The 25,194-nt window shown below is 41.3% G+C and overlaps 1 long non-coding RNA gene across 2 annotated transcripts in view; it reads left to right on the top strand.

The window, feature by feature from the left end:
• The window catches only part of LOC140622993 (uncharacterized), a 145,379-nt gene that overhangs the window by 118,330 nt on the left and 1,855 nt on the right, over positions 1–25,194 (top strand). Inside the window, exon 4 of one of the 2 annotated variants that reach the window (XR_012022663.1) lies at positions 3,014–3,032. The exons of the other annotated variant lie outside the window; for it this stretch is intronic. This is a non-coding gene — a long non-coding RNA (uncharacterized lncRNA). Of the gene's footprint in view, positions 1–3,013; positions 3,033–25,194 lie in introns of those variants that run through there. 2 annotated transcript variants of the gene reach the window in all.

Genomic DNA, 25,194 nt, shown 5'->3' with positions numbered 1-25,194 from the left:
TGATTTTGTATCCTGCCACGCTACCGAATTGCTGTATGAGTTCTAGCAATCTTGGGGTGGAGACTTTTGGGTTTTCTATGTAGAGTATCATGTCATCGGTGAAGAGGGAGAGTTTGACTTCTTCTTTGCCAATTTGAATGCCTTTAATGTCTTTTTGTTGTCTGATTGCTGAGGCTAGGACTTTCAGTACTATGTTGAATAGTAGTGGTGAGAGTGGACATCCCTGTCTTGTTCCTGATGTTAGGGGAGAGGCTCCCAGTGCTTCCCCATTGAGAATGATATTTGCTGTGGGCTTTTCGTAGATGGCTTTTAAGATGTTGAGGAATGTTCCCTCTATCCCTGCACTCTGAAGAGTTTTGATCAGAAATGGATGCTGTATTCTGTCAAATGCTTTCTCTGCATCTAATGAAAGGATCATATGGTTCTTGGTTTTTCTCTTGCTGATATGATGAATCACATTGATTGTTTTACGAGTGTTGAACCAGCCTTGTGTCCCGGGGATAAATCCTACTTGGTCGTGGTGAATAATTTTCTTAATGTGCTGTTGGATCCTATTGGCTAGTATCTTGTTGAGAATTTTTGCATCCATGTTCATCAGGGATATTGGTCTGTAATTCTCCTTTTTGGTGGGGTCTTTGTCTGGTTTTGGAATTAAGGTGATGCTGGCCTCATAGAACGAATTTGGAAGTACTCCATCTCTTTCTATCTTTCCAAACAGCTTTAGTAGAATAGGCATGGTTTCTTCTTTAAACGTTTGATAGAATTCCCCTGGGAAGCCATCTGGCCCTGGACTCTTGTGTTTTGGGAGGTTTTTGATGCCTGCTTCAATTTCCTCCCTGGTTATTGGCCTGTTCAGGTTTTCTATTTCTTCCTGTTCCAGTTTTGGTAGTTTGTGGCTTTCCAGGAATGCGTCCATTTCTTCTAGATTGCCTAATTTATTGGCGTATAGCTGTTCATAATATGTTTTTAAAAAATTTGTATTTCCTTGGTGTTGGTAGTGATCTCTCCTTTCTCATTCATGATTTTATTAATTTGAGTCTTCTCTCTCTTCTTTTTAATAAGGCTGGCTAATGGTTTATCTATCTTATTAATTCTTTCAAAGAACCAACTCCTGGTTCTGTTGATCTGTTCCACAGTTCTTCTGGTCTCGATTTCATTGAGTTCTGCTCGAATCTTTATTAACTCTCTTCTTCTCCTGGGTATAGGATCTATCTGCTGTTTTTTCCCTAGCTCCTTTATGTGTAAGGTTAGCTTTTGTATTTGAGTTCTTTCCAGTTTTTGAATGGATGCTTGTATTGCGATGTATTTCCCCCCCCCAGGACTGCTTTTGCTGCATCCCAAAGATTTTGAATGGTTGTATCTTCATTCTCATTAGTTTCCATGAATCTTTTTAATTCTTCCTTAATTTCCTGGTTGACCCTTTCAGCTTTTAGCAGGATGGTCCTTAACCTCCACGTGTTTGAGGTCCTTCCAAACTTCTTGTTGTGATTTAGTTCTAATTTCAAGGCGTTATGGTCTGAGAATATGCAGGGGACGATCCCAATCTTTTGGTATCGGTTCAGACTGATTTGTGACCCAGTATGTGGTCTATTCTGGAGAAAGTTCCATGTGCACTTGAGAAGAATGTGTATTCAGTTGAGTTTGGATGTAAAGTTCTGTAGATATCTGTGAAATCCATCTGGTCCAGTGTATCATTTAAAGCTCTCGTTTCTTTGGAGATGTTGTGCTTAGAAGACCTATCAAGTATAGAAAGAGCTAGATTGAAGTCACTAATGTAAGTGTATTATTATCTAAGTATTTCTTCACTTTGGTTATTAATTGATTGATATATTTGGCAGCTCCCACATTCGGGGCATATATATTGAGGATTGTTGAGTCCTCTTGTTGGATAGATCCTTTAAGTATGAGATAGTGTCCCTCTTCATCTCTCACTACAGTCTTCAGGGTAAATTTTAGTTTATCCGATATAAGTATGGCTACCCCTGCTTTCTTTTGAGGACCATTTGAATGGTAAATGGTTCTCCAACCTTTTATTTTCAGGCTGTAGGTGTCCTTCTGTGTAAAATGAGTCTCTTGTAGACAGCAAATAGATGGGTCTTGCTTTTTTATCCAGTCTGAAACCCTGCGCCTTTTGATGGGGTCATTAAGCCCGTTCACATTCAGAGTTACTATTGAGAGATATGAGTTTAGTGTCATCATGATATCTATTCAGTCCTTGTTTTTGTGGATTGTTGCACTGAACTTCTTCTTAAAGGGGAATTTTAAGAGTCCCCCTTAAAATTTCTTGCAGAGCTGGTTTGGAGGTCACATATTCTTTCAGTTCCTCCCTGTCTTGGAAGCTCTTTATCTCTCCTTCCATTTTGAATGAGAGCCTTGCTGGATAAAGTATTCTTGGCTGCATGTTCTTCTCATTTAGGACCCTGAATATATCCTGCCAGCCCTTTTTGGCCTGCCAGGTCTCTGTGGAGAGGTCTGCTGTTACCCTAATACTCCTCCCCATAAAAGTCAGGGATTTCTTGTCTCTTGCTGCTTTAAGGATTTTCTCTTTATATTTGGAATTTGCAAGCTTCACTATTAAATGTCGAGGTGTTGAACGGTTTTTATTGATTTTAGAGGGGGATCTCTCTATTTCCTGGATCTGAATGCCTGTTTCCCTTCCCAGATTAGGAAAGTTTTCAGGTAGGATTTGTTCAAATACATATTCAGGCCCTCTGTCCCTTTCGGCGCCCTCGGGAACACTAATTAAATGTAGGTTTTTCTTCCTCAGGCTGTCATTTATTTCCCTTAATCTATCTTCATGGTCTTTTAATTGTTTGTCTCTTTTTTCCTCAGTTTCCCTCTTTGCTATCAACTTGTCTTCTATGTCACTCACTCATTCTTCCACCTCGTTAACCCTCGTCGTTAGGACTTCTAGTTTGGATTGCATCTCATTCAATTGATTTTTAATTTCTGCCTGATTAGCTCTAAATTCTGCAGTCATGAAGTCTCTTGAGTCCTTTATGCTTTTTTCTAGAGCCACCAGTAGCTGTATAATAGTGCTTCCGAATTGGCTTCCTGACATTGAATTGTAATCCAGATTTTGTAACTCTGTGGGAGAGAGGACTGCTTCTGATTCTTTCTTTTGAGGTGAGGTTTTCCTTCTAGTCATTTTGCTCTGCAGAGTGGCCAAAAAGCAAGTTGTATTGGGAAAAGGAGGAAAAGAGAGGAGAGAAAGAAGGAAAGAAAAGAGAAAAAGAAAAAAAGAAAAAATGAGAAGAAAAAGAGAAAGAAAGGGAAAAAAAGGGCGGGGGAAGCAAACAAATCAAAAAGCAAAAAAAACACAAAAAACAAAAAACAAAACAGAATCTTCTGATTCTGTGTACTTTAAGTCCCTTGACTTCCCCTGGAACTGGTCCGTCTAGCTGGTCTTCTGGGGGAGGGGCCTGTTGTGCTGATTTTCAGGTGTTAGCACTTGGGGGAGCTGCTCTGCCCCCTGCCTGGTGCAGGGGTCCATGGGGGTTGTTTACCCGGTGAGGCCCCAGGAGCAACAACCCACAGCTCTGGAAACCTGGATTCAGCTCCTGCAAGAACTACTCTGTCTGCAGGGCCTGGAGGCTCCGGGGCGGGGCCGCTGATCTGCTCAGCTCCGGGCAGGAGCGTCCTCGCTGTCCTGGGCCCTCCCGGCCTCTGCCTGTCCCGGGGGAGGCCGGATCCTGGGCTGTGTCCCGGCGCCCTGTGCTCCGGAGCCTGCGCTGTTGGATTCGCGCTCCCGCCCCGCAGCCCCCTCCGCAGAGCCGCCCCCGAGCCCCCCGAGCTGCTCCCACCCCGCAGCCCCCTCCGCGGAGCCGCCCCCGAGCCCCCCGAGCTGCTCCCGCCCCGCAGCCCCCTCCGCGGAGCCGCCCCCGAGCCCCCCGAGCTGCTCCGGGTCCCGCCGTGCGCGCTGCAGCCCTTAGGGAGCTCGGCGCATCTCCCGGGGCGCAGGTGTCTGTTAGTGTCCCCGGGAGCCCGAGGGCATCCCCGCCCTCCTGGGTCCTGCTCCACCTCCCCGCGAGCCCCTTTCCGCCCGGGAAGGTCGGTGCAGCTCCTGCGTCTCCGGGACGGGGCTCTCCTGTCCTGGGGACACTCGCCCCGGCCTCAGCCCGGCTCCTCGCGGGCCCCTCCCCCTTGGAGGCCTTTTGTTTCTTTATTTCTTTTCCCCCGTCTTCCTACCTTGATAGAAGCGTGAACTCCTCTCACTGTAGCATTCCAGCTGTTCTCTCTTTAAATCTCAGGCCGAATTCGTAGATTTTCAGGATGATTTGAAGGTTTTCTAGGTAATTTGGTGGGAACAGGTGATTTGGGGACCCTGCTCCTCCGCCGTCTTGCCCCTCCCCCCAAAATTTTCCTCTTTAACTCGGAACGACTCGTCTCTAACCAAGGACATTTAAAAAAAATTTTATTTTTTATTCATGAAAGACACACACAGAGAGAGGCAGAGACAAAGGCAGAGGGAGAGAAGCAGGCTCCATGCAGGGAGCCCGACGTGGGACTCAATGCGGGTACTCCAGGATCACACCCTGGGCGGAAGGCAGGTGCTCAACCGCTGAGCCACCCAGGCGTCCCTAACCAAGGAAATTTAAACATGATATTATTGGCTACTTGCAAGGTAATTCTATTTCCATTGATAATGTCACTGGCTACTTGTAATATAGTTGCATCTTCACAGGCTTGAAAGTGCCCTTTCAGATGGATAAGGATAGAAATCATATGGTAATCCTGATAATTTAGGGTTGTTTGATGATAACACAGACTGATAATTCATTTTTTCCTCAAAAAGTGTACCAAATATTAAACTTTTTTTTTTTTTAATTTTTATTTATTTATGATAGTCACACAGAGAGAGAGAGAGAGAGGCAGAGACATAGGCAGAGGGAGAAGCAGGCTCCATGCACCGGGAGCCAGACGTGGGATTCGATCCCAGGTCTCCAGGATCGCGCCCTGGGCCAAAGGCAGGCGCTAAACCGCTGCACCACCCAGGGATCCCCCAAATATTAAACTTAAATGACTTGAGCCCTCCTTAAACAATTTGTCCCAAAGAGGTAATTGACAAACTTTGTTCAATAATTCCTGAAGTATGAGCATAGTAATCATTCATATGATTCTAAATTGCATGGAAAATCAGAGATTAAAAAAATCCTTTTAAAGGACTGTTTTTAGATTTGCACTTCACTTTAGGACCTAATAACACAGTACGCTTTCATTGCCTCTGTGGACCACAATGTACATGCTGTACTGTTTACCTCCAACAGGAAAAAAACTACTTCTTGACACATGCTATTTAACAATAATTGCTGGGGCTATTCATGTCTGAGTCCTAGAACTGGAATTTCCTGCATTATGGATGTTTCATGTTGGAAATATTGCTGGTTTGGCAGGATGAAAAATAGAAGGCTTTGGCTTTCTGGGAAATAACACTCTCAATGGGTTCACTGTGACATCCTCTAGGCTTAACTTCTAAGTTTGGTGAGTTGGACTGAATTATGGAGGTTGAATGGCTTTGGTAGACACCAGTAGGTGTGCTAGAAGAGGAGGTTATAAATTGCTGGACATTACTTAATTTTGGGGGTAGAAATGGGGAAAGAAAGAAGAAGAGCATCTAAACTATAAATGTGTGTAATAATTTATATTATGTGGTGGTCGTATTAGTTGCTGTCCAAGAAGGGAGAGTTATGTCCCATGTCATGTCTATCGATAAGCAACTAATTCATTCAGTCAATGCTTGTGATGTGATGGGGCTATGCTAGGGGATGAGGACAGAGTCCAATAAATCATAGCACTGAGCTCACAGATATGATACGCTAATGAATTTAGCCTCAGTAAATCTTTTAATAGAAAGGATTAGAAATTGCTCATGAAGGTGGATTGCATTCCAAGTCAGAAGATAATTTCACTTCTGAATTTACATAGTTATGTGGCAATCTACCTTCTCCTCATCAGATATTTAAAACTAGGGTTGACCATATAATTTATCACCTAAATTGGGGGTAGTTTGGAATGAAAGAAAGAGGTATGTATAATTATAATTGTGTAGCATGAGTAAACCTAGAGAAAACTTATTTTATATATGGGCACCCTATCTGAAACCAGAGTTGTTCTCTGAATCAATGATGTGTATTACCCAATTTGGAACCCTCACCAAGGAGAAACTCTAACCGTTTGTCTTAATGGATGGCTAACAAGTGGTATTAGATAGAACGAGTCTGAAAGACATGTTATTCGTTCACTCTTCCAGGTATTTCAGGTTCATTTTATGATGAACAGGAAGATCAGAAATCACATATGTAAGTCATATTAGCTGAGTCCCCAACAGAACTACCTTCTTTAAATTATGCTTTACCATTCTGAGTATGCATTAAATGTACACGAAAGAACTGTGCAGCCATGTGACCTTTCATCTGTGTTTGTGATTTTAAAATGTGGAAGATGGGACATCTGGGTGGCTCAGTGGTTGAGCATCTGTCTTTGACTCAGGGCATGATCCCGGGGTTGCAGGATTGAGTTCTGCATCGAGCTCCCTGTGAGGAGCCTGCTTCTTCCTCTGCCTATGTCTCTACCTCTCTCTCTGTCTCTCATGAGTAAATAAATAAAATCTTTAAAAAAAATGTGGAAAATGTTTCCCATTTTGTTATTTAATGGCATGTCACATGATTTTTCTTAGAATGTTTGCTCTCTTTCCAAGAACTAAAGAGCATCTTTGTCTCAGATAAAGATTCATACAAGCTTCTAATTTGTCCTCTTATGCTTGGCTCCCATTGTTCAATCACAATGGATTGGCTCCCATTGTTCAATCACAATCACAGGAATTCATTCCTGAGGTGAAGCATTTATATTCTACTAATTCTCCTGTTTGTCTATCTCTTTTTTGATGTGGCACTGTCTTCTAAACTGTTTAATTTTCCAAGGTTTTATCTTTTAATCTTTAATATTTTCCAATTACCAAATAAAATTTAGACTCTTTGGCCTCATGCTCATGGCTTACATATCTGACCCCAAGCTCCTGGTCATTCTCACTTGCTAATACTAGTCCTCTGTATTGTTTCTTTATTTGAACTACTTACTCTTCCCAGGACAGGCCTCATATTTTTTGCCTTTGTGCCTATGTTCATGCTATTTTCACTATTTGGAGGTTTGAAGAAAGTGCATTAATATCTGCAGTGTGGAGTAGAGTAGGGATTTTATGGGGAGAAGGATGAGAAGAGTGTCCACCAGAACATTTGGAACTTGTTGGAAGAGAAAATGTGAAACAGCCTGAGCCCTTCTACATCGTACATGCTCTGGCCTGGTGCAATTATCCTTTCCATATGGGAAGACTTGTCCTGGAAAATTTACCTCTTGAATGAGCAGAGGCTCATTTTTAATTCTTTTTTTCTGGGCTGTGAGAGAAAGTGAGTGGCATGGAGTTAAACAAATCATGTGTTGGGCACAGGCCTGCTGATGCCATCTGCTTTTCTTTGGGTAGTCATTCAAATCTTTTAGGCATTTGCCCCCAGCTCCCCAACCCCAAAGTCAAAACTCAGGGCCTATACCCCAAGGAATAGGATCCCAGAAATTTACCTCGTGTTTATAATCCTACAATCTTTTTGGGTGGGGAGGAAAGAATGAGAAACACTTGGAGTGAACTATTCCTACATATGACTATGCATTCAGGATCTGCATGTTTTTGTGTAGTCGTGAAAGAAAGATGTAAAAAGAAAATGTGATGTATGGGTAACAGTCACAAACCCCAGTTTTTTCCGTGGCTCCCTCTTTATTTCCTCTTTTTTTTTTTTTCTACTCATTCATTTTGTAGGATGGGCTCTTGGCTCTAGTTCAAGCACATTGCTGAGGAAGAGTGGAAAGGGATTGTGGTTAGCTAGGTTATACAGAGAGACAACAAAGAAATCGAATACCCACCTTGGCCGTGGCCCAGATGCCTTCCAGTGGACACTAGTTTATTATAAGCACAAAAGACCCATGCACGGCTTGAAAATGTGGTTGGACCTATTTACTTTTCAACACAGGAGGAAATTAGAAACAGAAGTCTGGCTTGCCACCGAGAGGCAATTTTAAGTTAATTAATCAAGTGAGGGAATCCAATGGCCAGGAAATGGCAGCAATGGAGTCAGGTTTGCACTTTGGGCCTTCAGGCAGGTCCTCTGATGATACTAGTAATATGACTGTTGTGTGGTCTGGGATGCGGGGGGCTGTTTGCCATCTCAGCATACCCTCGCATCCCAGTTGCTGAAAGAATGCAAACTTCCTTACCTGTTTTTATGTTGTGCTCTCACCAGTGGTTAGAAAATAGTTTGCAAAGATAGCTGTAGAGTGACAGCTGCAGAAGGATGGAAATACAGGTGTCTTTACAGTGATGACAGCAGTTTGTTAAGGTAAAGTTGTAAAGACTGGACAGGTGATATAAGATAGTGTACTATTATACTGGATTTGACAAATACTAGGATTTAGGCAAATCCTAAAATAATCGTTCCGTTAGTTGGCAAGTTCACTAAAGGCAGAAGTTGTGTCTTGCTTAGTTTTGAAACAACAAACTGCCCAGCCCACTGGGTATCAACAAATGAATGACTCTTCCAACCTAACTTCTTGCCCTTTGCTATAGCTTGAATGTCTGTGTCCCCCCAACCCCAATTCATATGTTGAAATTCTGACTCCTAAAGTGATGTTGTTGGGAGGTGGGGCCTTTGGGGGTGATTGGGTTATGAGGGTGGACCCTTTGTGCATGGGATCTGCACTTTTATAAAAGAGGCCCCACAGAGTTAGCTTGTCTCTTCTATTATGTGAGGACACAGCAAGAAGGCACACCCTTTTTTAAAAAGATTTTATTTATTTATTCATGAGAGACAAAGAGAAAGAGAGGCAGAGACATAGGCAGAGGGAGAAGCAGGCTCCCTGCAAGGAGCTTGAAGATTCAGGACTCCATCCCAGACCCTGGGATTATGCCCTGAGCCAAAGGCAGACACTCAACAGCTGAGCCACTCAGGCATCCCAAGAAGATCATCATCACCATTAATGTGAAGTCAGGCTGTCCCTAGAGGATGAATCTGCCAGGACCTTAATCTTGCTCTTCTCAGCCCCCAGAAATGTGAGAAAGAGAGTTCTGTTGTTCATAAGCCACCCAGTCTGCACTGTTCATTTATAGCAGCTCTAGTGGATTAAGACACCCTTGAACCATCTTTCTATAGATGTGTGCCTGCTAATATTCTTAAATATTATTCATATATTCAAGGTCTATGTGAGTGAATATTCCACAACCAACTCAGAAACTTACATTCCCAACTATTTTATTCTCAAATTTTATTTTTTGCATTCTAATTTGGCTCCTACCTGCTATTGTTGAAACTTTTATTTTGTTCTTTCCTTCATGAAGCACGTTACCTTCTTCCATATAAAATCCTTTCCTTAAAAAAAAAACAAATGGCCTTGTTAAGCCACTATTGTCTCCAAGCAGTGAGAAGACAAGATCACGGTACACAAAACAGTCACCAAACCACGTGAAACAGAGGGAGTAAATGACAAGTATGCAATGTATTGTCATAGAGAAGCAATGGTGAAAATCATTTGCATGGCTATGTGGATCTTTCCTTGGGCCAGCATGTTATTCCTACCTTTTTTGTTGATGCTTTATTTCTAAAAATACATATTTTTTTTCTTGTAACTTTTCAGTTTGAAGATTTTTAAACTTAAGAGAAAGGGAGTCTTATTCCTCTTTCCTTTACACTGATCCACATTTGTTTTGCTTTCTCTCCCTCTTTCCCCCTGCTGCTCTCTCTCTTCCTGTGTTTCTCAAATCCTTTCTTTTTCATTATCATTCTCTCAGGAGAAATTTAAGACATTTTCTTTTCTAATCATGAAATCTTAAGACCATAGATAAACTGTATATCTGTTTATACCATCGTAATATCTAAGAATTTTATGCTCTCCAAGAACCAATGCTTACTTATACTCACATATTCTGTACCATTTGAGAATAAGTTGGAGACATTGTGTTTTCCCCTGAATACTTCAGTATTTATTTCCTAAGACAAAGGACAGCCTTTTGCATAAGCAAAATATAAATATAAAAATCTGGAAACTTAATACATGGACACAATATTATAATCTAAAATCCATCATCCATATTCAAGATTTATCAGTTGTCTCAATAATGTCTTTAGTAGCTAATTTTTCCAGCCCAGCCAGGATTCAATCCAGGATTCCACATGCCATTTATTGTTATGTGTCTTTAGTTACTCTTGCTCCAGAACATTTCCTCAGTCATTCTTGACCTTGACATTTTTAAAGAGTACCCAAGCTATTTGGAAAGTGCTCCTCAACTTGAGTTTGCTAATTTTTTGTCCAGATTAGATTCAGGTTTTACTTTATTGACCAGCATGCCATAGAAGTGATATGTCTTTCCCAGTACAACACATCAGGAGAAAAGTGATGTCAGTGTGTCCCAGTCCTGGGATATTAACTTTGATCACATGCTTAAGGGTGGTATCTTGCCAGTAACTGTAAAGTGACTATTTTTCCGTTGTAATTAATAAGTAACTTGTGGGAAAAATGTTTTGGTACTATGTAAATATCCTATTTCTCATAAAACTTTCTCTTGCTTAGTTTCAGAGTACACTAATGCTTTTTATTTGTTTTTTTTTTTTTTTCACCCTATCATCCCTCCAAAGTTCTTACTTGGAAATCTATGGTCAGGAAGAGCTTTCTCTTGAAAGCTCTTGAACCCCCCACTTGATTAATTAAAGTATGGACACATGGATTCTAATTTTGAACCCCCCACTTGATTAATTAAAGTATGGACACATGGATTCTAATTTTGTTTGTTGTGTCATAATCTATCACTATCATTTATTTTTGTGTTCAGATTGTGCCAAATTTGGCCTGTAGGATTTCCTTCAGGTTGGCTCTTGGGTCCTCTGATTCTCAGTTTTGAGTAGTTGCTATCCATTTCGGTATCTGAGATAGCTTTTCAACACATATCCTCTTTGCTTGAATTCCAGCATGGTGGGAGATCAGACAAAGGAGGCAGATCAGGCTCTACCATTGGCAGGTGTCTAACCTTCAACGTTTGAGCATCAGTTTGCTTGTTTATAAAATGCAGCTAACAATAGTATCCTGACTATTGAACTGGGTTGTTGTGGGATAGCAAGTAAAATATTGCATAAGAAATGCTAGACAAGCCATAAAGCTTCAATTCTATATAAGATTATTATTATTATCATCATCATAATGCTTTTATAATGATGATATAAAACTTATGTTAGTAACAAATGCTTTGGATGAGGCAATGGGCAATTGTTCAGAAACAGCAACACATTTGATAAATAGCGAGGAGTTGGATATTATAATAAAGTCTTTCAGACCAGCTCCATCTTCCAGAGTAACTTCATATGCACTGTTTTCATTCCTTTGATGAAATCTCAAGTCACGAGGCATGGAATTGTCTTTGTAGAGTATTATTCTTTTAGTGGCTCCCTGCCTGTCATTTATACATTGGGATCTGCCTGATGTGCAATTCATTAGAAAGGCATTCGTGCACACTGGCTAGATCAGTCTCATTTATTCTGTAAAGTCTGGAAGGCCCAAGAAGACCGTAGTACAAATTGGGCTGCTCAGAAGAGACTCTTCTCCTAAGAGGAGACATTTTTTGTTGGTTCTTTGTTTTTAGTGTAGACCTTGTTCTATAGTCTCAGAAAATTCCTGGAATTTTTGCAGCTCTGAGGAAGAGGGATTTCTTCTTAAAACTTAAGCTTTTTCTTAAAGAGTCTTGGGCTAACTTAGTATCCAATGAATAAAACAGTCATTTACTTGGGTGAAAGCATTTACACAATTACCAAGGAAAAGGGAATTTTTTTTTACAGTTATTATTATACACCTTTATTTTTTATTTTTTATTTTTTTAATAAATTTATTTTTTATTGGTGTTCAATTTGCCAACATATAGAATAACACCCAGTGCTCATCCCATCAAGTGCCCCCCCTCAGTGCCTGTCACCCAGTCACCTCCACCCCCCGCCCACCTCCCTTTCTACCACCCCTAGTTCGTTTCCCAGAGTTAGGAGTCTCATGTTCTGTCTCCCTTTCTGATATTTCCCACTCATTTTTTCTCCTTTCCCCTTTATTCGGAAAAGGGAATTTTTAAAATAAGTGATACATCACCATCAGAAATATTCCCCTGGGATGCCTGGGTGGCTCAGCCGATGAGTGTCTGCCTTTGGCTCAGGGCGTGATCCTGGAGTCCTGGGATCGAGTCCCACATTGGGCTTCCTGCATGGAGCCCGCTTCTCCCTCTGTCTGTGTTTTTGCCTCTCTCTCTCTGTGTGTCTCTCATGAATAAATACATAAAATCTTGAAAAAAGAATCTTCCCCTATTTTGGGGGGGGGAGGGTCCTAGTACAGCTAAGAATTTGTCTCATATCATCTGAGTTGAACTTTGAGTTCTGGACAAACCTGAAGACCCAAGGGGAAAAGGCCTGGTGATGGCCCAGCCTTGTTGGCTGTCAGGTCAGCTTGCTGCCGGATTTCTAGGTTCTGGGCTCCAGTTGGAGAGGCCTGAGCCCTATTTACAACAGGCCATCAGTTTCACAATTTGCCTAAGCCAGGGACTTACTCAGGTAGATATTTTGATGTATTACAGGAAATACAAAGTAGGAAAAACCCAAACAACATTCCCACCTGTGGAAAAGATTCCTGTTCTCTGACCTGCCCACCCCACACAATGCCCTGTACAAGTTTACCTGGTAGAGAGGCAATGGTGATTGGGCCAGACTTAATAACTGGTGTTTTTCAGTCTTAATAACCACATCGAAGGAGCATTCACGGTCGATCTTTGGGCCCATGAGAAGTATCAAGAAACATCAGACACAGTCCTATTCTCCCAGGACATTTTAGTCACTTCTCCTTAGCCTCACTTTGATTAGGCTTGACCTAGATAGTTTTAGTCTAGCATGTTTTGAATCTATGGACTAAGTCTCTGAGGTTGGGAAATTTTCTGCTCCATCTTGAAGATGCTTTAAGAAAATATTTCTATTCTTCATGCACTTACTATTATTCAGAAGGATTGGGAATGTATATGAGAAGCGGTCTCCGGCAAATTGGAGAACGGAAGTGTTGACCTTCTGAGTCAATTTCTCTCTCTGATCCTTTGAAGTATAAAGTAAGTTCAAAGAACAATAGCTACAATATTTTACATCTCCTCCCACAATGGCTGGAGTCTGGTTCCCCACCCTTGAAATTTGGGTTGGATTTGTTTTGCGGAATGGGACTGTAGCATCTAGATGCAGAGATGTATAAGGAGCTTGCACGCTGAACCTTACTCTCTTGCTGCTTTTGGAACCCTGTACCACCACGATGTAAGCAAGCCAAGGCTGTCCCGCTCAACAAGAGAGATGAATGACAGACAGATGAATGACAGATGGATGACAGATATCTACCATCGACCCAGCCAGCTACACCCCAGAAACAGACATGCTTAGCTGACTGGCAGCTAACTGCAAGACATAAATAACAGGAGCTGAGGCTAGCTGAAGAACTGCTCAGTTGATCCCAGCCTGAACTGCCAGCTGGTAAGAATGGTGTGCTAGAAATAATGATTGTAGCTTTAAGCCACTCATTTTTTTGAACTCCTAATTTTGACTCAAAAGCTACAAATGTAATAAAGCCTGGTGTACCCTTCAGTCATCTAATGGCCACATCATAAAGAGCTCCAGTACGATATCAAAAGCATGAAATTGATAGAGGTCCATTACTGCTAACTAGACTAAACTTACTCAGTTTTCACATTTTAAAACATCTGCACTCATTTATATGTGTGTCCATGTACATACGTAGCTCTATGACATTTTATTGCACAGATAGATTTGTATAAGCTTCCCATGTCCACAGAAGGAGTTCTTCTTTGTATTTGCAACCCCCCCCCCCACCTTGACTCCTCTCCATGCCCCCTGGCAACCACTAATCTGTTTCCTATTTCTATAGTTTTGTAATTTCAAGAATGTCATGCAAATTGAATCATGCTCTGTGTATCTCTTTGAGGTCCATCCAAGTTGTGAATCAGGAGTTCCTTTTTATTGTTAAGTAGTATTCCGTTGTTTGTGTGTACCAAGTTTGTCCTAGAAACTAGCTCTCTGATGGCTATATGGTTTGTAAATATTTCTCTCAGTTGTTAGCTTGTCTTCTTTTTTTAAAAAATATTTATTTATTATTTATGATAGACATAGCGAGAGAGAGAGAGAGAGGCAGAGACAGGCAGAGGGAGAAGCAGGCTCCATGCCAGGAGCCCGACGCAGGATGCGGGACTCGATCCCCGGACTCCAGGATCCAGAGGCAGGCGCCAAACCGCTGAGCAATCCAGGGACCCCCATTAGCTTGTCTTCTTATCCAATTAGAGTCTCTTACAGTACAGATGGCTTGAATTTTGATGACATCCAATTTATTAATTTTTCTTTTATTTATTGTGCTTTTGATGTTACATGTAGAAACTCTTTACCTAGTCCTAGCTTCTGAAGATCTTATTGTTTTCCTCAAAAAGGCTTATAGTTTTATGTTATTCATTTAAATCTATGACCCATTTTGAATCAATTATTGTAAAAGGTTCATTTTTAGCTTTCATTGGTCCCAACAGTTTGTTGAAAAAACTATCCAGCCTTCATTGACCTGCTTTTGCACCATTGTAAAAAAGCTAACAACTGGGAATCATTGGAAAGAAAATCAACCAAATTTCTTGGTTCTCTATATTGTTCAATTATCCATGTTTATGTTAATTATTATTAACAGCTATTATTAAGCTATGTAACTATTAAAGATTACTCTAACTTCTACAGTTTTAAAATCAGGTACAATGATTTCTTATTTTTTTTTTCAGAATTGAGTTAGCCATTCTAGTTTCTTTTCCTTCCCATATAAAAAATTTCAGAATAAGTTTTCCTACAAAAATCTTGCTGGGATTTTGATAGGAATTGAATTAAACCTATAAAATAATTTTGGGAGAATCAATCTCTTTACTATAATGAATCGTCTAATCCATGATCATGGATTAGATGTATTACAGACATTATATGATCACAATGTATTTTTCCATTTATTTAGATCTTTGATTTCTTTCATCAGAATTTTATAGATTTCAGCTTATAGAGTCTGTACATGTTTTGTTAGATAAGGTACTCACTTTTATGACAGTCTTTCATGAGAAAATTGATAACCAATATCAAAAGCAGGAAATTGACATAGGTACACCGTGGTCCTGACAAAATTACAAGTGCCAAACACGGCTCAGCTCTATGGGCCAATATACTCTAGTTTCACAGCCAATAAATCAGAGGAAGAGTGAAAACAACTATAAATCACATAGAGCATGGTAATGGAAAAGGAGAACAGGTGGGTCCTACCCCTGTAGAAAGCCCAAACTTAGAATCGCAAGGCTTACATCAGGCTTCCAGAAAGAAGGCAGGACTTTATTTCTAAGACCAAAATTAGTCTAGAACTTTCCAACTAAAATTTAGATTTTTCCCTGAGATAAAATCTGTACGTTAACATTTGCATTTAGATTTATCAAGATGGTAAAATGAGCACATACATAATCTCCTTGGCTCTTAACAGAGTAGAGTGATAAAAACTCAGGTTTATATACTCTGAGTCCAGATGGATCAGCCTTCATGATTGTGACTATAGCTGTACCAAAACACTTGATTGGGACTCAGTTACTCCTACAATGACAAGTTAGCACTCACAATAAACTAGAGTTTTCCTTGTCATGTTGATATATCTGCTCTCTCACCTATGAAAAATTACCCTATTTCTCATTTTTAAAAAAAGATTTTATTTATTTATTCATGAGAGACACAGAAAGAGAGAGGCAGAGACATAAGCAGAGGGAGGAGCAGGCTCCACGCAGGGAGCCCGATGTGGGACTCGATCCCGGGACTCCAGGATCATGCCCTGAGCCAAAGGCAGAAGCTCAACCGCTGAGCCACCCAGGGATCCCCTGTTTCTCATTTTTAAAAAGAGAAAGAAAAACAAAAATTTATGTTTCTTTACTTTTATTTTTGATAAACACAGTCACATTAAAAAATAAAAGGATAAGATCCAGTGATTTGGAACTAACAGAAACCTATAGTGGGGAACAGAGGCTAGAGGCAATTGTCTCCTAAGAAACAGATACTGTATACAAACAGTGGAGGCTGAGCTTCAAAGGTCATTTGATGATGAAGGCTTTTCTCATCCCACAAAAGGCAGAACATCTGAGCTAGGCTTCCCAGATAAAGTTGAGATCAGTGTTTACAGCTCATCTAAGTCAGTAGACATGAAAAAATTCTACTAACTACTTCTCAATCCTGCTTGCTTGTGATTCTGGGATGGAGAATAGACATCTTGATGAGAACCAGGCCCTGCTGCATCTAACCATAGCCCTCAATGTGGCATTACCAGTACGCAACATTAAGTAATGAACTTTCTTTCACTTACGCTGTCATTTCTTAGCACACTGAGAGGAACATAATCGTAAAACTGTCCCTGCCTCTTAAAGTTAACAACATTGAATTCTATAAGCTCCTAAATGATGGAATCCAGGAGAATGGGTGTTAACACCTGTTTTACTTTTGCCAACATTTAATGTAATTATGGCCCCTGCTTTCCAATGTGAAAATCAAATCTAGTATTTTCACTTTCATTAATCCCACAATCTGCTGCCTAACCCTGAACTCTGAATTTGTCATGGATAATATTCAAGACCGGGAAGGAATATCAGAGGATCATCTGATCCTCTATAAATGTTGTCCTAACTCTGCCTTTCTTCCATACTATTGCTTGAGACTTCTTTATCTGGTTTCTTCTTTCCTTTATGAGTCAGCAACCAAAACTAACCCCTGAAAAAGAAAACAAACAAACAAACAAAATGCTGGGAATAAGGTAAATACGTCTTGACCTGGAGTGCCGGGGTCCATCAACCCTAAAACCACTGGACGTGCAGGGGAGTCTACCAGAAAAGACTCCAAAGCAAGATAAGCTTCCAAACAAAAATGACAAGATACACAAGGAAAATTTCTGTCATGAGGATAGTTAGACTCAACAATCTATATTGACTCTACACACTAGAAACAGAGTTCTGTGTAATCTATAGATTTCACACATAAGGAATAAAAATAATGGTTATTATATAAAAATATTTAAATAAGTACTTTGTAATCATTAAGTAAGGCAAAGAGGAAGTGAGAACAAAGTGTTAATCAAGAATAGTAAGGTATTAAGATTAGTCTAGAAACCTTGAAAGTGGAAAGTGTACTCCTTGAAATCAACACTGTAGCTGATAAGGTAAACTGTAAACTAGATATCTGGGCCAAGACTGGGATCATTCAAGGGAGGACATGGGGTGTGGTGGTGAGAGGGAGTGGGGCACAGTTTGACAGTTTATAGAGGCACGCACTGTCAGATGCAGACCTTGAACTTGCAGGAGCCTGGGAGAGTGAGCACCTCCTTACTTAAACTGTGTGCCCGAGGGTACCATGCTTGCCTCCCTCTTGTCCCAGTTCTGGTAGACAGGAGTGACAAGCAAGTTAAGAGTTAGAAGATACAACTGAAGGAAGGTCCTGGAAGGGAGATACAGAAATTTACAATATGAGAAGGGAAATGGAGAGATGTGGAGAAAAGCACCCCCTCCCACCCCACATGTCTTAAGAGAGCTATGTATCCCGAAAGAATCAGAAGATGACCAGGAAAGAAATATTAAGAGAGATAACTTGAGAAAAATTTTCAAAACTGAAGATAATCTTTTGGTTGAGATAGTTTTGTCTTTATAAATGAGATTTGGAACAGTTTCTTATTGATTGCTGGAAATATGAAGGGCCCAAATTCCTGATTGTCCCCTGAGCCAGACCAGTTTAATGGGGATGGGAAAAGTGTATTTGATCTCAGGGCATTGGCACGTTAGGAGGACTGCGATGGCACAGAGGGGTTATGTCCTCACTTGTACATATCTGACTGGTGGACATTCCACAGTCACCTTCCCATATTCACTTGCTTCTGAGCAGTAGGGCTCAATAGGGACTGGACGGTCCCATCACTCACCGTGGGAGGGGCAAAAGTCTTCTGTGTGCAACTGGTAGTTTGGAGTTAAGCTGGATACCTGTTTGGGAACCACTCCAACCGCAGGTCTTCCTTCCTCGCTGCTGCCTATGGAGATGTTTTCAGCCCCCTGTGCCTCTGTTGTCATCTGCCTCCTCTGGCAAGGGAGGTGTGTTTTGCTTGTGGGACTACAATGCTGACAGCAGAAACTGCTTGGTAGAGAGAGTACGGCTGTAGTCCTTCAAGCGGTTTGCTTTTCTTTGCTCCTTATCATAACTAAATGTGTAATTAAGGCAGGAAACCTGACCATTTGGGGCCAGCCAATGCACAATTAAAGCAAGAGCTGGGTCATTGCTCATTTCTGTGCTCACATTGGCCCTCGTGGCAATTTAGGTATAGTAATGAGTGCACAGTTTACCTCCCCTTGCCAACAGGTTCTTTACCACATGGAGGGGTAGGGTGAACAAAGGCTGGGATTGTGAAGAACTGGAGGCAGGAGGAAATTTGTAGCATATAGGAGAGGGAGGATTCTGAATAAATAATCTGAGTTAGCCTTGCAAGGCTCTTTGTTTATTTCAAGGTAATTAAAATGTTCTGGGTTTGGAGGAGAAATGATGCTTTGGGAATTACTCATTTGATGGTTTTGAATTAGGGTTTTGGCATCTCTTTCCAGAAGTGAGTAATTTCTTTGTGGTGACTGTGTGCAGATAACACAACAATCAAGATAACCCCGAGCCTTCAGTTGAAATGTGGGAAGAACTGAAGAATGTCATATTGAGAATGGTGGCTCGGCAGATGTTAAGCCAGAAATTTTACATGGAAAACATAGACACAAGATCAGGACACTGAAGGATTGGATCAACATGTGTGTGCATGTGTATGAGCATGTGTATTTGTTTACACGAGAGAAAGACAAAGAGATGGATATAGAGAGATAGACTAAGAAACAGAGACAAAGCGGTGAAGAGACCAAAAGACAGACAAGCAAAAACATAAAAATCGATTAAAAATCAGGACACTGAGCTAGGTGAGAGAAACAATGCCTAGTCATCATGAAAGCACAAACATAAAACATAAAAAGTAGACACCATGTACCAGCTGTAGTATAGGACGTAAGACATTTAGAAAGTTACAGCCCCTTTCTAAGCAGGAGGAATGGAGAAGTCAGGTTGGCTGTAGTTAGGTAAGATGCTATCGCAGGATTAAAGGGGGACACACTGTGGGTTCCAGGTGAGATTGGCTGACTTTTCAGGTAAAACCTGAGATCTTGCTGGTGTCGTCCAGAGTGCTGGTGGCATGGGGCTTCAGTGAATATCATCTAGATGCAGAGGTATGGGCCGAGGAGCCTCAAAATAGAGATAAACATCTGTATAAATTTGTCTTCCTCACTCATGCCACCTCAGATAGATTGTATGCCAACTAAGGAATGTATTCGTTTGGATTCATTTCATATGGTAATAATATTTAAACTAGGATGGAGCTTTAAGGTTTTCCAAATTGCTTTCACTTATAGCATCTGGTGGTTGTGTCTTTAAGACCAATCTGTATTGGGAAGATGTTATTGGTCCACAGGCAAAGAAGCTGAAGCATAGAGATGTTGAAATACTTGCCCAAGGTTATGGAACTGGGAAATGGGCAAGCAGGGCTTGGATTCAAGTGCATTATCCTTTCACTGTTCTATGTGTCTGATTGCCTGTCATATGAAACGCTATTTAGGATTCTGCATTTAGTTTAATTTCCTATTACAACTATGCTAACAAAAGAATGCTAGTCCAGGCCAATAGAAAAATTCCCATATCTAAATTATCTGCTTGAAGTAGGTGGAGACCCATAATAATTATTTTTTTGTCACGACTTTTATAGAGGGCCAAGAGGTTTGGTGACCTTATGTGTTAAAAATCATTGCTGCATTAATCATTTGGACATAATAGATTTTAGAAAGGCTTTTCTGAGTTCCATTTAAGATAGTTTCTTACGAGTGTTGAGTGAATTGGTTTGAATATCTGTCAAACTCCATCCAACCAGGAGCAGCATGACCAGTTCCCTGGCCAAACACAGAGCAGGAAGGCTGGGCTTGTCTTGTCTCTGGCTTATTTCTGTAGTTGAAGGAAAATGGGTCAGAAAACAATGTCAGAAGAGCACACCACATGTTCCTATCTCAAGAAGGCTAGTTTGGAAATTAGAACCTCATTCCATTTGAAATTTTCTGTTTTATAACCAGAAATTTTCTATTTGAGACTCAGAAATAGGTTTTGAGGGTCAGAGGAAATTTAAGGGAGACAGTACCTTTCACCTTTGACCTCTGTCACATGTCTTAAAGGTGGAAGTAGTGGATGAAAAGCTGAATAGGTGATTAAAGGTAATGTTGGCCTCTTGTTTGGCATTGCAAATTAAATTTCCCGTGTGCTTATCCCATGGGTGGTTGTTTCATATTGATGGATACTGATGATACAGGAGATTGGATGTGTTTTTCTCTTCCATCCTGACAGGCTGACCTCCAACAGCACTCTTCTAGGGAAGCAGTCTTTGTTGTTATCAGGCAAAACAGGCTAATAGTATTCTTATATGTTCACCCTCAACCCTCCATCTGGACAAGTGAGTAATCTGATGTCCAGAGAGTGTGTTTACAGAAAATAGCCATGAGAAGAGTCTCTTGGAGCCAGAGTTAAACACAATATGGGAAAAGGCAAAGCCTTTTAGAATTCCATTGTCAAGGCAGGGTCCATCTGTTGCTACTGGGAATTTGTCCACCTAGCAAACCCTAACTCACTGCCTCCCATCCACAGCTAAAAGAAGCTGTGTGGTTGGTGGGTGTCTACACTCTGGTGCTGTACTAAGGCCCAACCCTCTAGCCTCTCATCAGCTGAGCTCCATGGCTGATTATAGTACTGCTTGCAAACTGCTCATCCACAGGGGAGGACTGGCTCTCTCTGGCGCTATGGCCTGAGACCAGGGACTCAGCAGTTTCTATTGGGTGCAGATGGCATCACCTTGTTGCAAATGCTTGAGAGCTAGAGATCTGGTTTGCTGGGTCATCAACCTGTGATGAGAGAAGATAGGTGGGAGCCTGAGAGACAATGGGTGGGACACTTGCATCCACTGTTTTAGGACCAGTTGTCCTGCCTGAGGACTCTGTTTAATATTCCTCTGTCTTCCCATCTATCCTCATTTCCCTCCTCATCCTCTCTGTGCTTCATCAAAAATGTATGGTAGGCTAGAATAGAAACTTTATGAAGATACTACTATGTCTTTCACGGTCTTCTCTGAATCCTTAGCTCTCAGTGTGTTGTTTAGCGTGTTGTAGACAGTCAATGAATATCCACTGAATTAGTGGACTTCTCTACCAGAGTCTGAATTCTTTCACAGCCTGCGACCTCTGCTTCCAGGGCTGGGGTGGGGGTGGGGGGGCAGGCATTGGCTGGACTTGGGATGATTATTTTTTTAATTGTAAAACTAAAAAAAATTGTAAAATTTACCACATTAACTATTCTTTGTGCACACTTAAAATTTTACTTATTTATTTAAATTGAGATAAATTTGATGTGTAACGTTGACTTTTTAGGTGTACAACATAATGATTTGATGTATGTATGTGCTACAAAATGATCACGACAATAAGTTTTGTGAGTATCTACCATTTTGCATAGTTATAAAATTTTTGCTTGTGGGATGAGAACTTTTAAGATCTACTATCTTAGTACTTTCAAATATATAATCCAGTATTGTTAACTATAGTCATCATACTGTTCATTACATCCCGGGACTTATGTATCTTGTTTTTAGAAGTTTATGCCTCTTGACCATTTTCACGTATTTTGCCCACCCCTTACTCCATGAATCTGGTAACTGCCAATCTATTCTCTCTCTGAGTTTAGTTTTTCTTAGAGTTCACATGTAAGTGAGATCATATATTTGTATTTGTCTTTTTCCCTCCATGTTAGCTATTTTTAAGTGTACAGTTTGGTGGCATTAAATATATTTGCATTGTTGTGTAGTCTTCACCAGATGTGGAATTTTTGTAGCCAGATCTGAGCGTGGGAGATGCCAGAAGGAAAGGAAAGTAAGGGTATGAGGTCAAAGAGAGTACTGGCTATTAAAAAAGAAATGAAAAATGTAAAAGACCAAGTCTACAGAGGCAGGTGGTGCATAAGAAAATCTAGATCTGGGGATCCCTGGGTGGCTCAGCGCCTTTGGCCCAGGGCGTGATCCTGGAGTCCCCGGATCAAGTCCCACGTCGGGCTCCCTGCATGGAGCCTGCGTCTCTGCCTGTCTCTCTCTCTGTGTCTCTCTCTGTCTCTGTCTCTCTCTCTGTCTCTCTCTTTCTCTCTCAGTCTCTCATGAATAAATAAATAAAATCTTAAAAAAAAAAAAAAGAAAATCTAGATCTTTATAAAAAGGGCCTGAAATGAGCTCGAAGCAGGTGGATTCCAGTGAGAACCAGAAAGGCAAATATGCTAGAGGGGAACATTCTGTGGGCTTGTAGCTGAATTCATGGGATGCTGAAGGAATCAGGACACAGGCAACCATTCAGCATGTGGCTACTGCCCCCTTGGACCATATGTAAAGGATATTGAGAATGCCTGGTTGCCTCTACCCTCTGTTTCACTCACCTCAGAAGCTTTGGCTGTATTATCCCTAAAGGGCTGTTTCAGCCTTTTTATTTTTCAGAAAGTAACAATACAGAGGAAATTGAAAGGCCATTGAGGACAAGAAATCAGGTTTGCCAAATGCTCAATTTTTACCCCTGGAGCATGTCAGCTGGGGGAAGCAGGAAGCACTTGAATGCTTGTGTCCTTTCATTAACCTCTGGCAAATCTGACAGTCTGTGGACCTCCTTGCTCTCTTTCCCCAGCCGCCCTGCTGGACTTGGGTGTTGCAGGGGCCTTGCTAAACGAGGGACCTCTTTATAGCCTCTGACAGGTTTTACTTTCTGCCATGTGACTCCATTCACATCGGTGATGACTTGGACTTGCTTGCCAAAACCTTAGGACTAAAAGAGAAAGTTCTTTCATGGACCCTGGGAGCACAGAGGGGTCAGTGAATGCTCTTCCAGGGAGACAGAGTGGGGAATGGTGATCATTCTTCTGCTACTCCTTCTCTTTGTTTGGAAAAGCTGCCACAGCCAGGTGCAGAGTCAAGGCCTACTGAGTGAGAGGGAAGGGGGACATTTCAGGCAAAAGACACTGGAGAGAAGCATGTGAAGATGGGAGTTAGTATGGGTGTTTCCTCCAGGAGGAAAAGGGTCTGAGGAATGCAGAAGAACAAGTGGCAAAATGGGACAATAGGATGAAAGAGACAAATTTTGGCCAAATGAACACAAAGCAGAGCTATACCCATTACAGGGAGACATTGAATTTTTGAGAATTTATTGAACACATTTTTTTGGTTGCTATTATACTTCAGATACCAAAATAGGCTCTGGGGATACCATAGTAGGTGAGCCTGCCCTTAAAGAGCTTACAGCCTAGTGAGGGAGGCAGTTAAGCAGCTGGCAATTAAAATTCACTTGCTACATGAAATGGCAGGTTAAAAATTTATGTAAAGATAAAAAGAGATTAGGAGAAGGACAAACATTATATGGTCTCATTCATTTGGGGAATATGAATAATAGTGAAAGGGAATAGAAGGGAAGGGCGAAGAAATGGGTAGGAAATATCAGAAAGGGAGACAGAACATGAAGACTCCTCACTCTGGGAAACGAACTAGGGGTGGTGGAAGGGGAGGAGGGCAGGTGGGTGGGGGTGACTTGGTGACGGGCACTGAGGGGGGCACTTGACGGGATGGGCATTGGGTGTTATTCTGTATGTTGGCAAAATGAACACCAATAAAAAATAAATTTATTATTAAAAAAAGATAAAAAGAGATTAGAAGGAGTAAAATCAGAATCATGGAGGCCTGATATGGAGCTGTTATAATAAATGAGTATATAAGTTTTGAATATCTTGAGTGTGTGGTGGTGGAAATAAGAAGGAATGGACAGAGAATGTGTATTTCTAAGGAGAGATAGTATCCGCAACATTCTTTGGCACTAGGTTACATACAAGATAATATCAGAATGAATAAGTGAACTTTGTGATTCTGGGTTTTTAAGATGATGGCAGAAAAACCAGCTGTCTGATTTTTAACTTGCGTGCTAGAATGGAGATGCAGGTGACAGAACAGAGGAGTTGGGGGAGAAGGGAAGCAGGGTGGTTGATAGGACAGGGAGGGAAAGTAAGACAGCACATTTGGCTTAAGACACATTGAATTAGAGAGGGTGACAAAACATGAGAGACTCCTAACTCTGGGAAACGAACAAGGGGTGGTGGAAGGGAGGTGGGCGGGGGATGGGGTGACTGAGTGATGGGCACTGAGGGGGGCACTTGACGGGATGGGCACTGGGTGTTATACTATATGTTGGCAAATCAAACTTCAATAAAAATATATATAAAAATAAAAGGACAGTGGAACATCCCATAGCCAATGTCTAGTTTATAGTTTGAGGATAAAGCAAACAAGCCTTGGAAAGAAGTACTGCAGAATGCGTGTAAGGACAGGTTTGGAGATACTCGTTTGGAGTAATTAGTCAAGTAATAATGATGGAGTACATCAGACTGAGTTCTCTGAGAAACAAAAATAAAACTATAAAAAAGAGCAGAGAGTTAGGGATCATGACTTAGTAATGACTCACACTGCTCTCCTAATAACTGAGGGCTGGGCTCAGTCTTGCTACTTGACTTCTCCATGCCACGTGTCTGGGTTGAGCTCACCAAGTTCAGCTTCTCCCCTCCACCTTTTACAGTTGCCTCCTCTATGCTGCAGCTGCAGCTGTCAACAAAGTTTACATGCAAGCAGCTTAACCTCAGCCTGTGCCCTGCATCCTCTTCTTTCCAGCAGCTGGACCCTGTCCCAGGGTCACTTAGCTATAGGTAGGATCTGAATTTAAATTAGGTTGAAATTCTCTCCCCACAAATGGCTTCAGATATGGTCTATCCCAGAGACCTGTATTTCATTCTCCATTACCTAGAGATTTCTGCTGTTTTTCTTTGCTCATCAAACCAGGTGGTCTTGACTCAGAGGCTGGGACCCAGAGATTTGGCACCCTGTCTCTTGCCCCAAGGATGTTAGTATCCCTAACTCTGACCTATCCTGCAT

Source organism: Canis lupus, chromosome 32 (genome assembly GCF_048164855.1).
Source record: "Canis lupus baileyi chromosome 32, mCanLup2.hap1, whole genome shotgun sequence".
Lineage (NCBI taxonomy): Eukaryota > Metazoa > Chordata > Mammalia > Carnivora > Canidae > Canis > Canis lupus.
This window is presented reverse-complemented; position numbering and strand designations above follow the sequence as displayed.